At 38.0% G+C, this 12,380-nt stretch overlaps 1 protein-coding gene across 3 annotated transcripts in view; it reads right to left on the minus strand.

Annotated features, from left to right (window-relative positions):
• The window catches only part of nrm (neuromusculin), a 176,618-nt gene that overhangs the window by 38,283 nt on the left and 125,955 nt on the right, over nucleotides 1-12,380 (minus strand). The window lies entirely within an intron of this gene.

The following is a 12,380-nucleotide window of genomic DNA, read 5'->3' on the forward strand; positions in this document are numbered from 1 at the left end:
TAGTGTTTGCCTATAATGAAGCTGAAAATCTCGGTGGATTTGTGCAAACATTATTATCGACACGAAGTGTTGTTATCGAAAGCTTCAATACAAGCACGAAATCGTAATGGCTTCTCGGAACGTAGATGCTATCAAAATAAATATTATTCAAATGTTCTTACTCCTGAAATATGCAAGCATGGAAACATGGAATTATTATGATTAAAATAATGCTGGCATCCGTTAACAAAAATAATACGAGCTATTCACCGAAATAGGGAGTTTTGCTTTCTTTTATACGGGGTTGCCATACCTGCTCTTATTTTTTTAAAATCGTTTTAAATACGTCGACAATCAGCCGGAGGTTATTTATGCAGCGCGTTTAAAAAACACCCAATTTCTGTCAAATTGTGACTAATAATAAATACCTTGTTGGCAAAATTAAATGTTGAGACAACATGAGAAAATCCCCTATTTCAATTCTTTATTTTGTATATGAATACAAATGGCTGGAGGCTCCCTCATCCGTGAATTCGTTTTTTGCTTCTAACATTCGCAAAACGCCCAGCCTTATTTATAAATCATCTCCTCCACCTCTTTGGCGACAATCTGTGTCAATACGAAGTGACTAATCGTTTTTGAATGGAAAAGGGCGGTTTAAAAAGAAGCTAAAAAAGGTAATTATGTATATTGTTTATTAAATCTTAACAGTCTAGAAATTTTCGTCAATTTTTATATTCCTAGAATTGTGAGCACTGCTTCAAGACATATTATCCAAAAAATCAGTAACTTCCGTCAGTTGAATCAGTTCCTAATCATTTCCGATCAAACGTGTCCAGGACCGCTTCCTGCATTTAATGTTGATCCTCCGTCGATTTGCTGACAATGTCCATCCACGTCCTCTTTTTTTCCCTAATTGCTTCTAATAGTCCCGCCTCCACTAATTTTCCCTGTGATTGTCCATGATCCACCTCCGAACTGTCTTTTGCACCCTAAACTCCCGAATAATTTCCCAGCACGTGCCGTCAAATGAGGGCGATTAATAAAGCGCGCCCTGGTATCTGAAGTGACGGCGGTGGTAGCTCAACGGCCCGTGTCCGTCTGCAGACGATTAAACGAAGATTCATGATCTTCCTTGGTGGGCGCATAATTGGAATGGCCGCGAATATCCTCTGATACCCGGTGTTTAACGACAAAATGAAGTCATCAAGTCCGTTTCTCTTACACCACTTTGCAGACCATTCTGAATGTGTGTCTGAGAGCACAATCCAATTATGTCACGATCACCATTTCCATCCAGTCACCTAAGCTCCAGAATACGGGAGGCGTTTTAATTAAAAACGCGACACCATTCCGCTTCAGGGTTGTAAATCCTTTTGATTTAAGTGATGTCAACACGTTGAAATGATGGGTTTCTTTACGTTTATGACTGGGGTGAATTAGGGCATTTTAAATCATAGCTGAGTGTTATTGTGCTTCTTTTTTCTGGCACTGGAAACAGTTATGAATAATTGCAAGGGGACGCTTTAGAACAGATTTGTGAAATGTTCACACCTTTGATCCTTTATAATAGACTTTTAGAAACGTACTCGCTTAAATAACTGATTTTAAAAGAGATACGCCCAACAACATATGAATCTCGGGCGTCACATGAGTACCCACAGATCTTTCCGATTCGATTTTCCCAATCCGGAAAATTGACTCTTTTCAGTGGCATTAATCGGATCGTGATCAAACAGCTCTCGTTTTTTCTCCCCAATCTCTTTTTGTTTTAACTAATAATCGTGGAAACAATGCGTTCGATCTGTTCGGGTCATTCTCGTCATCTGGATGTCCATTTTGCATTGTTGGAGGAGCTTTCATTAAGTCGACGCGGACAATCGCTGCGAGAGCACATGTTAAACGGAACCAGAATTCGGTTTATTTAGTCCGAAATTCGGCAACGGTTGACCTATTTCAAGCAAGTATGAAAAGTTTCCATTTACAGTTTAATGCTTTTGTGGAAACGACGAATGTGAAAACACGGATCTGCATGCTACACTGACGAGGATATTTTTTGACAGTTCATTGTGGAGGAATTTGAGTTTGAACAGTGTCTACGCGATGGAACTAAATGGTGAAAAACAGTTTTCAAATTTCAATAGGATTCATTAAAAAGAGTAAACAAATTTCGTCGGCAATGTGACTTTTTGATGAGAGCGGAACTCGACGACGCTGTTTTCATCATTTGTTAATTTATTTGACCAACGTGTTTGGAAAGCCGCAGCACTGGAATTGAACTGATATTTGATTTTCAATAATTATGCGGCCGTAACGAACTGATCCATAAAAATAAACTTGATATCGTCCACCTTATTAAAGTTTAATGGAACGGAAGCTACTTATTCTTATCACGGTAATTTTCAAACTGCTTCCTCACCAGACCGGTTTCGCTTTATTTAAGAAAAAATACATTGATCCTTTAAGCGGTGAAAACTTTTTTAACTACGTCGTTCCGTCAAAGAGCTTCGGGCTATTGTGATAAAATACGACAACGTGTCCACGTATTGGCAATGCGCCAAACTAATCAGATCATCCACTTTCGGCCCCATTTGTTTGCACTGTACTTCCCCCAACTAAGTACGACAGGTTTTTGTTGACCGTGTCGTCCAGAGCCAATGTATACAAAACACGACAGAGAGATATATTGGAAGAAGAGAATAAGTGGCTTGCGATGACCTGTCTTTCACAAATACGTCACCGGAGGCATCCGGGGGTCCATTGCTACCGTGGCAGGGAAAGCACTTCGTACAGCCCCAAGCTAAATCGTATAACAAACATGCGAGGGCGAAATGAAATGGTTCTTATGTTATGGCCAGGAGTGGATCACGTAGGAGAGCTTTACTGGATTAGAAGTGAAAAAGAAATCATTTTTGTTGAAGGTTTTCTAAAGAATAATACAAGTGATGGATGTCAGCGCGGTAGAGCGAGTGGAGGTATTTCCACTTTTGCTGTATAGGTGATTTGGCAAACAAAGAGGTGGGTCGAATAAACATGACAAATTAACAGGCAAGAAGTATTTTGAGATCAAATAAAAACAGTCCTTGCAAGGTATCATTTCAAAGAAAATCAGCTTGGAAAACCGCTTAATCGCGGTCACCGCCAAAAGCACCGCACTGGAATAACAGAATCTGGTTTAGTTCTTAAGCTAGTACCAACTCTACTGTGCACTTAACCGAACATGTTCCATTCTACCGGTATAAATGGATTCTGGAAAACAACATATGCATTGCATTAGCCCTTCACCCGTCCTGATCGTAGACGACACATCACCGTCTCTCGCTTCTTCCTCCATGTCTCATCTGGAATGATCTCGTGAATATGCAAGGTGTACAGTTTCTCGCGGAGATTGCTGCCGGGACTTTACCCGATACGTTTGAGGACAGTAATGAAATTTTTAATATTATCTAGCACTACACTTTTAATCTCGACGAAAAAAGAGAATGACTACAGTGGCGCGTTATTTTTCGAATCAACTTTAGCTTGCCCGCTTTTTCCGTGCCATGTAATCGCCTTGAAATATTTTTTATTCCAGCTGAATTTGCAGAGGGAGGGTAAACGCGCTTGAAATTCTTTATGTGGACTAAGACAATACCGGTGAGCAACAATGGAAGTGAGGGGGTGTCTAATGGACAACAAAATAAAATGCGAGGATGTTGGGTAATACACAATGTACGCAGTGCAGTCTTCTGAGATTTTTCCCAACCCTCGGACTATGAATGGTTAAATTACTCGAGATTATTAATTTTTGTAATTAAGGAAACTTCAACAACTCTTTCTCGGCATGGATCATCTTAAATGATTTCCGAAGGGATTGGCGCCGACTACCAAAAATTTAATTAAAGCTGTAATGATCATTTGTTTTTAACATTAATGAAAAAAGAGGGGCCCATGCCCTTTGTTCCTAATTACCAAATGGCAATACAAGCTTGACAAATGACTCGGAGCGAACAGCTAAAGATGATATTACACAGAACTGTTAGACACTTTGCAGGCATTTCATGGATTATAGTAAGGATACTAACAATTCACAAGAGAGTAACTATTTGCTGAACTATTCGAACTAAGTGCTAATAGTGTGTTTGCATCACCTGTATATTACACGTTTGGAGATAGCAAAGTTATGATGTCATGAGGACTGTACCAACTTGAGAGACCGGAAACTCGGAGCGTAAGCTGTAGCTACTTAAACACGTTTCCGGTAAACGAAATAACGCCAATGTCCTTAAAGTGTGTTCTATAGCATTCTTTCGGGTCGATTTCAAGTCACTGCGTTAACGCAAATTTGCAACCGTTGCCAAGGTATGAGCAATGTGATTGGCGTTGCAATGTTGCAAATAGGATTTGCAGTAACTCAAGTCACACTTGAAATCGACCCCTTAGTGTTTAAATTAAAATCGTTAAATTATACCAGTATGTGTCAAAAAAACACATCGAAAATCCATGCAGAGGGAGCAGGAAGGCCATAAATAAGTAGTGTAAAAGTAAAGCTCCGAGGCAGTAAAAGTGCTCTATGCTCATCCTTGCACTTTTGTTGAGTACTGTTGTATTTATGTTTCAGAAATATATGCTTCCTTTCCTACAAAACGACAAGTGTTTAGTCATGTCAAAATTACACTGTTCGCCTTTTTTCTGGTGCGTCGGATCTGCAGAAGTGCATCCCAATGGATTCGTTTCTTTCACGATGAAATCCAGTGTTTTTCGTCGACGTATATTTTTCATTAGTCATTTTATATTTCTAACGCTCTGATGATTTATGGATGTCTTTGCATGCGCCGTCCCGTTTTTCATCCCGCCTTTGCATAAATTTTTGTCACTTAAGCCACATAAGCGAATTTTATATAGTTCCATAAAAATATGGACCAAAAACTGGAATAAATTTTTTCTTGTAACTAATAGTGAATTGCTGATATAAAATGTTTTACGATCTGAACCATGCAAAAATTTATTGGTCGCTTTAAGGGTGACGTTAAATTTTAGAATAAGAATTGTACAGCACACCACCATTTTGTACTCGAAGTGGCGGCTCGTTAAATGGAAATTTATAGGCGAACAAGCCAAAACGAAATCTAATCAGTTCCTATCGTAAAACCGATCAGGTTCCATTTTGTTATCGCGGTGCGGGGAAACGTAATCTTCCATTAAATTTAAAATGAAATTATGTTCGTTTTTCGGAGTTATGAGTGACAATAATTTACCGCCTAAATATTACTAATATTTCGCTTCGCTTTACAAAATGTCATCAACTTAACTCGCTTTCGGCAATCTCCATTATGATGATCATTATTCCAGTTTGTTGAGTTTACTGTTAATATGCTCAGATGAGGGTGTGCTCTTGTCACTAATAAACCATGCGTTATTACCCAAGTGTTTAAAGAGGAAACCAACATGGAGCTTTTCACGATCGCTGAAATTTTATTGAAAGCGTTTCAGCGACTGTATACTAACGCTTTAATTACACAGACTACTGCTAAGCATTTCTATAATTACTACTTCCGGAATTATAGACAGCGATAAAGTCGGCGAAGTCGAGGCAAACTTTGATCTTGATGACAACATTCCAGTCCAAATTTCACATTAGATGCAAAAAATTTATAAATATAGTACTGAAATAATTTTATTCCCGTCACGTTGTGGAATTTGGAGAAAGTTTTCAAGCGCCTCTTAGAGAATTTACTCTTCTAAAAATATTGTTGGATCATTATATTTTCGTGTTTTTGTTGACTTCTTAATGTACGTATTAACAGCGCTGCTGAAAGCTTAAATAAACCTCATTCTGACACTTTGAGGGAAATTTGGTAAATTGTTAATTGGTTGACTTTCACTACGCACTGTATCCATCCAGGATAAATAGCTGTCATTTTAATTAAAACAGACAATAAAATGTATCCAACAAAGTTTTAATTACATTGAAACTTACCAGTTCATGCACATAAATTAGTCAGCGTCGGATTACCGTTAATTGAGAACTCCCCAAGCCCTGTTCGAAACTCCGCTATTTATTAATTTTTGTAATCGATCTCGATTTTTTTACATTCTTACTTAAGAAGAGCAAAGATCACATTTCTCTTCTAACGAGGTCAAACTACAGGTAAAACTTCCTCACTATTACACGGCGCGGCGTTTACTTGATTGTTTTTACGTCGGGTGGCTCAAACCGAATGAAGTGCGGTGCGTTATCTTCAGTCATCTAGTTTTGATAAGTTTAAATTGGAAATAGATGATGAAATGGGACTAATCCGTTTAAAAGCGCGGATCTATTCAAGTCAGCTTAGGTCTAATAGGCAAGGTTGATATATCAGGATTATTTAATTAAATTTGTCGACGTATGAAAACGGAGTTTTGCGAGGTTCAATTTCTCACATGATGGGCACGTTTTGGCTCCAATCTTGTGGATTAAAGCAGGGCCGGCTGCAAAAGATGGTGTTTAAAATAAGAAGGACGGAATAAAAAGTTCGATTAAGGGAATACGAATTGGGACAGAAGTAATAAAACACAAATGGAAATGACTTCGAACTTTTCTAATAAAAATCTTCGGTTCCGCGAGAAATGATTTTTAATAACATATTGTTCCTTTATGTAAAGTTGCGTCGAGGGTTTTGATTTGTTCCAGTTATCCACTTCAAGATGAAATATCTTTCGGTTGCAAGTCCACGTAGTTTAATATGCGCCTACCAAACATGACGCAGTAATATATATCCCACTTGAAGAATGCTCGAGAAAAGCCACTAAAGGAGCGCTTCCAGACAATATCATTCTTAATATGTTTGCATGAAATTGAAACTTCTTTCCAAACTCATTTTTAGGAGTAAGTCACACTAACTTTTTAAACTCGTCGTTTACAGCGAAGGAAAGTCATAGCGGTACAAGATTTTAAGTTAAAGAAGTTTGTGTGGGGATTCAAACGAGCATGGAGTGCCATAAATCTAATATTCGGGAGTTCGATCGCAGTATAACTTTAAAGTAAATTTGCTTTCGCAAGATCAAGTTAGATTAAAGATTTATTATCGGCGATAGCTTAAAACAACAATTTAGCATTTCCATTTGATTTCTTATTGGCGGCACTAAACTCCGAAATGAAGTCCGTCTATTGAGTTGGCAAAACTTGCACCATCACATCGGCCTTTATGACGAAAGTCGCGCCAACTTCCACTGTTAAAAATAATTCGGCACAATTAGATCGCGCCGCTCCACAACGAAAATTTATATCTCGAAGGAAAATTTTAATTAAATTTCAGGTACGCCCGGAGACGCTTATCTAGCCGATTTATCTACAAGCAGAACGTGTATTTTTACGATGTTGTAAAAACAGCCAAGAATAAGACGACGCCAACAGATAAAAGTTATATTTTATTGTGATTCCACTCCCGATATACCCGGGAGTGAAAAACTCGACGACAGGGTGTTGCACGAAAAAAGGGGTGTTTTATTCGGGTCGTCCGCTCTTAATATACACTAACATCAAAAGTGAGATATGGCCGACGTTAAATGGAGATATCGTCCCTAGTAACAAAGGCAAATTAAAGGGATTTACTGGTGGGGGTGTACTTAACAGTCCGTTGTAAATTTATTATTGCAGTTTAAAATGCAAGTTGAGACGTGGCAGGGTCGGGCTTTGTGTAAGTTAGGAGGACTTTGCTGCATTTAAAGTACTTTGAAGCAGCCAGCACATGTAATTGCTTTGTAATTTCCCTTAATATTGTTTATGTTCCAAACACGATATTGTATATAATATTCCGACTTTAGAAAGTATTCGTATACAATACCATCAACCACGCCACATTTTGAATAAGCCACTTTATGTACCGATAAACACGAATTTTAAAATCCTGCCATTCGCTTTAGTTTTTGATACTTTTTACCGGGAATTTTTCCAATTAGCCCGTTTTTCTTTGCGTCACTTTTTTCTCCCCTAAAATCTCTTCTAACCTCTGCATTTATTTCTCTGCTTCGAATTAGGATTAACGTGACAATGTGGCAATCAAAGTAATTAATTATTTCCAGAGTCCAAAGTTGCTGAAAATCTCGTTGTAGTACGTTCGCATTATCTTGAGAACACATTTTGGACAGGTGAGGGAGACGGTTGTGTATAGGAATTTAGCGACACCTCCGTAATTAAAGTTAGTAACCGTAAGCGGTTGCCTTTGCCGCCCCTCGACCTTTGGATGGCCTCATTCTGTAGAGTTAGGACAGAGGCGGAGAGAATATGACATACTCGGTTGAAAAATCTATATTAGCCCGGCTTTAAAATTCTAGGTATGACTGCTTCAAACTAAAAGTTTCGAGTGTAGGTTTTGTTATTTTTTTTAAAAGCATCCAAAAGAGTTATCAAAAGTTATATAGAACGAAAGATACGCCTCTGAGCTGAGACAAAAAGGACGACTGCAACGGTGCGAACGTCTTGGCACTGGAATTTAATTTCACACCACGGAAGCGGCATTCTATGGACACGGACAGAAGACGCCGCTTGTAGTTTGCGTTAAAGGTCTTACTTTCTTGTATTATTTATTTATTTCAATCATTTTTCTGAGTGCAAAAACCTTGAGTTAATTTCTTAGAGCCTTTTAATTTATTGCTCTTTCAGAAAAGCATAAATTTTGCTGACTGCTCGTTTATCCAGGAATAAATTTTAGGTCGTCAGGTCCAAAGGCTTTTAACTGTTTACGCGCAAAGACAAATACGTTCTCTTGGTGAAGGTCGCAACTAAGCAAACTTCGAACTACGACGAATCTCAAAGGATCAGAGTCCGGTTAATAAACGTGCAGAATGTCTCCGCTGGAAGATATTACTTAACAGGAGCCCGAGCGTCTGAGAAGAAAACTTTAGCATCAAACTTCATGTCGACTTGGTATAACGCGTGCTATAAAAACATTGTATTCTCAACTCTCCTGAAATCTCTTAATTCAGTTGGTGGAGTCGACAATGTTGTCTCGGACTAACTCGGCTTAATCCTAACCTCATCTGCAACTTTGATGTAAGTCTTTTGAGTGCACTGCAAACCGCAATACAACTCAAGTAATTTTGTTGCATTTGCAATTGTAATAGAAAACGGCTGTGTTGAAGTTCGCAAACTATCTCATGCAATACACGTAGCTGACGCCAAATGATGGCCTAATTAGTGGGTAATGAGTGGTGTCTAAACTACCGTTGGCCTGGATAGTGTGACTGGCCGAACCATCAAAGGTCGTCTTCGTTATTGCATTACAGATAGATCAAACGTAATGTTGTTTAGCAATTGCTTTAGGTGAACATTCCGACGGGACATTTCCTTTTCGAAATGGTACTATAAATTATGTATGCAATGGTTGTAGACTATGGACAATCGTAAACTTTAACAACGGTGCACTACGACTTCTAAAAGTTATTCCGGCGCATCCACCATTATTTCTTTAATTAATTTAACAGTGTTCTCTCTGAATTTGAGAATACTGACAAATTTATTGGTCGTTTACCTGGTTGACTGACATTCGAGTAGAAAGCAGATTAATAATTTAATTTAGATATTTCAATCGACGTTTGATGGGCAGTGTTACATCTTCAAATGACGGATAAACTATTTAACAATCGACGTAAAATTGATTAACTCTATTGAATCAAATACTGAAACAGCGATTGCAGATTTCTTCTTTTTCAAGTCGGTGTGTTGTCAAAAAATATCTCTGGACGGATTACCAAAATAAACCAAATAAAACGAACCACGTTTCCATTTCAAGACGCTTAAAACAACAAATTTTCGTCCGCTCAATATTCCTCATTTATTTAATTTACATCAACAGCCAGTTAGAGATGCATGGTAGATTTGAGGGGCAACTGAGATCACGCCTCAAGACCTGAAATTTTCCCCTGGTTTGAAGCCAATTAGTGCCGTTCTACGATTCGCCACTTAACGCGAGTTTTATTCATGTAAATTGAATTGGAGCTGCTCTCTGCTTTTCTACTGTTATACAAGACGTTGCTCGAAGTTTGAAGTGTATGTCTTTTGTTCTTGAAATGAACAAGAGCAAAAAAAAAGATAGCGGTAATTTGAAGTGATTCACATATAGTTAGGGGAATTTCTGCCATTTCTTGTTTAGCAAAAGTAGCATATGAAGTACAATAAACAAAAGAAGTAAACAAGAGACAGTGAGGTAGCGACAAATATTTTTTCCAGTTGCCTTTCGTTTATGAGATGCACCGTGTGATGACATATGTTGCCTTATTGGTAAGCCTAATCACGACTTCTAAACAGATCGATGCTATTCTAAAGTCCGACTGCATAACATTGCAACCACATATCTACAAATTATCGGTTGCATCAGAACTGCAATAATTACATTCAGATCTAATTCCGACAAACAAGTTAAATGTCTATCCCGGCGCCTCCACCATTTCTGCACATCGTTTTTTAAAATCTAACTTAATTCGCCGACGGAAGCAAACACATGTGCTGCGTCGTCATCAAGCAAACCGCAGTCTCAGCCAGATTGCTGAGAATTAAGCAGTTTAGTTCATTTAGTATGAGATTGTTTCCTCCATCAAGTGCATTATGCTTTTGCGTTGCAACGACGGCACCATCGCAGATTACACTGTTTCATTTATTAAGTCCTTACAACAGTGACGTCGCATTTGTACGGATAAAAACTTTGCCAGGCTTTATGCTGATGTGAGTTTCCACGGTTGCATGTCCTCAGAGCTCTTACTAAATGACATCGCGAATTAATTGAAAATAAAAGATTTTTGCATCCGTGGGGGTAGATTTTAATAACAAAATCTGAGTGAGTTGAAATTTGTGACAGACTCGTTAAATGCAGAATTTTTCAGGGGCAAAAATCGTCGCTAGTTAATTGCTGTAAATAAGGTTCTTTTGGTGCAAGAGGTTGCGAAACAAAGATATTTTATTTTTTGTGGCTTTGTCGAACTTTATTTTTATGAGGGAAATTCTACGGGCTATTGAAACGCTAGATGAAGGTAACTGCGGATATTTGCCAATTTACTAATGTGGTTGGTTTGTAGAAATAAATCCTCTTTTTGAACGAAATCGATATTGCAATGATCACATTTACACGGAGGATAAACTCCTGTTTCACTGCTTCAAAATCCGGAACGACCAATGATCACACACATTAACGCACTGTATCACAGATGTATTACATTTTATACTACAGAGTGATCACATTAGCCAAAATTAATGCATCTCTATATTAAATTGCTTTTGGTCGGCATTTTGATGAAATTGCTTCAGTGTACTTTATTTGATTTTGTTGTGAGCACTAAAGCAACTCATATGAGTGCAGTTGCAAATTAAGGTTAAATTTTGCATTAATAAAAATTGATGAAGGTAAGTAAAGGTTGCAACTTTTCTAAAAATAGTTTATCGTTCCTAAAAACGCAAACCTATGGGTGTCTCTATTGTGCATTTGCAGCTAAATTTCTAGTACATAAACAAAGTCATGAACTGAAAGTGTTTTTAATAGCATGTTACGTTTTTCCTATAGCGAAGATAGACGAGACGGTAACACGCAATATTCCTCTTAAGTTTTCATCGGCAACTCTATTTGTATTTACTTTCATGGCACAAGAGCCACTCTGTAAGTATGAAATAATAAAACGGCAATCTGCAAATCCTTCGTACTCGAATGGCAAGTACAAAAGCCTTTTGACTGCAACGTAAAATTCTGTTTTAAATTATGTTGGTAACGGTTAACCTCCTCCACCTCACCCCTTGTACATAACTGCTTTATCGTACTCCGATCTACCCATAGAAATGTGAACAGGAAGCAAATGTAACTCGAGTGCACGAGTGTAACTCGGACTACTCTGCAATTTTATGAATGTTGTCGAGACGCACTGAAACTCTGTTTATTTAATGTTTAATTATATGAGAACGAAACAATGCCACAACTCTAATTTGCAGTAAATTATACAGATTTTAGTGCGAAATACAACACCTGGACTTGATGAAGATGAAAAAAGTAAAACCGTACGGTTACAAAATTTGATTGGGCGCTATCAGCAAGTTTGTTTAGGTTAAGTTCAAGTTAAATACAGAGGGTAAGCGAAGTATTTATCATGCTTGAGATAATCAAAGAGGAAACACCAGGCAAATCGTCCCTGTTTGTTTAACCCAAAGTCAGCGACTCGTGCATTGATAGCAAAGAAAGAAATCCACGACTAATCAGATGAAAACAAAAAACGCTTTTCCCCACTTTATCTCTAAGTTTCAATTTTATAATTTTGATTAATAACTTTGGAAAAGAATTAGTCATTTCACTCCCCCGTTGTTCAACCCCTCTATCAATCACTCTGCTCTCTGGCATTTAATATTTGTACTCTTAGGTGTGTTTACCGCGAAGTGTCTCTCCACGGTACCAGACATATTGATA

This window comes from Gnatocerus cornutus, chromosome 2 (assembly GCF_029298725.1).
Source record: "Gnatocerus cornutus isolate USDA-ARS CGAHR chromosome 2, icGnaCorn1.1, whole genome shotgun sequence".
In the NCBI taxonomy this organism is placed as follows: domain Eukaryota; kingdom Metazoa; phylum Arthropoda; class Insecta; order Coleoptera; family Tenebrionidae; genus Gnatocerus; species Gnatocerus cornutus.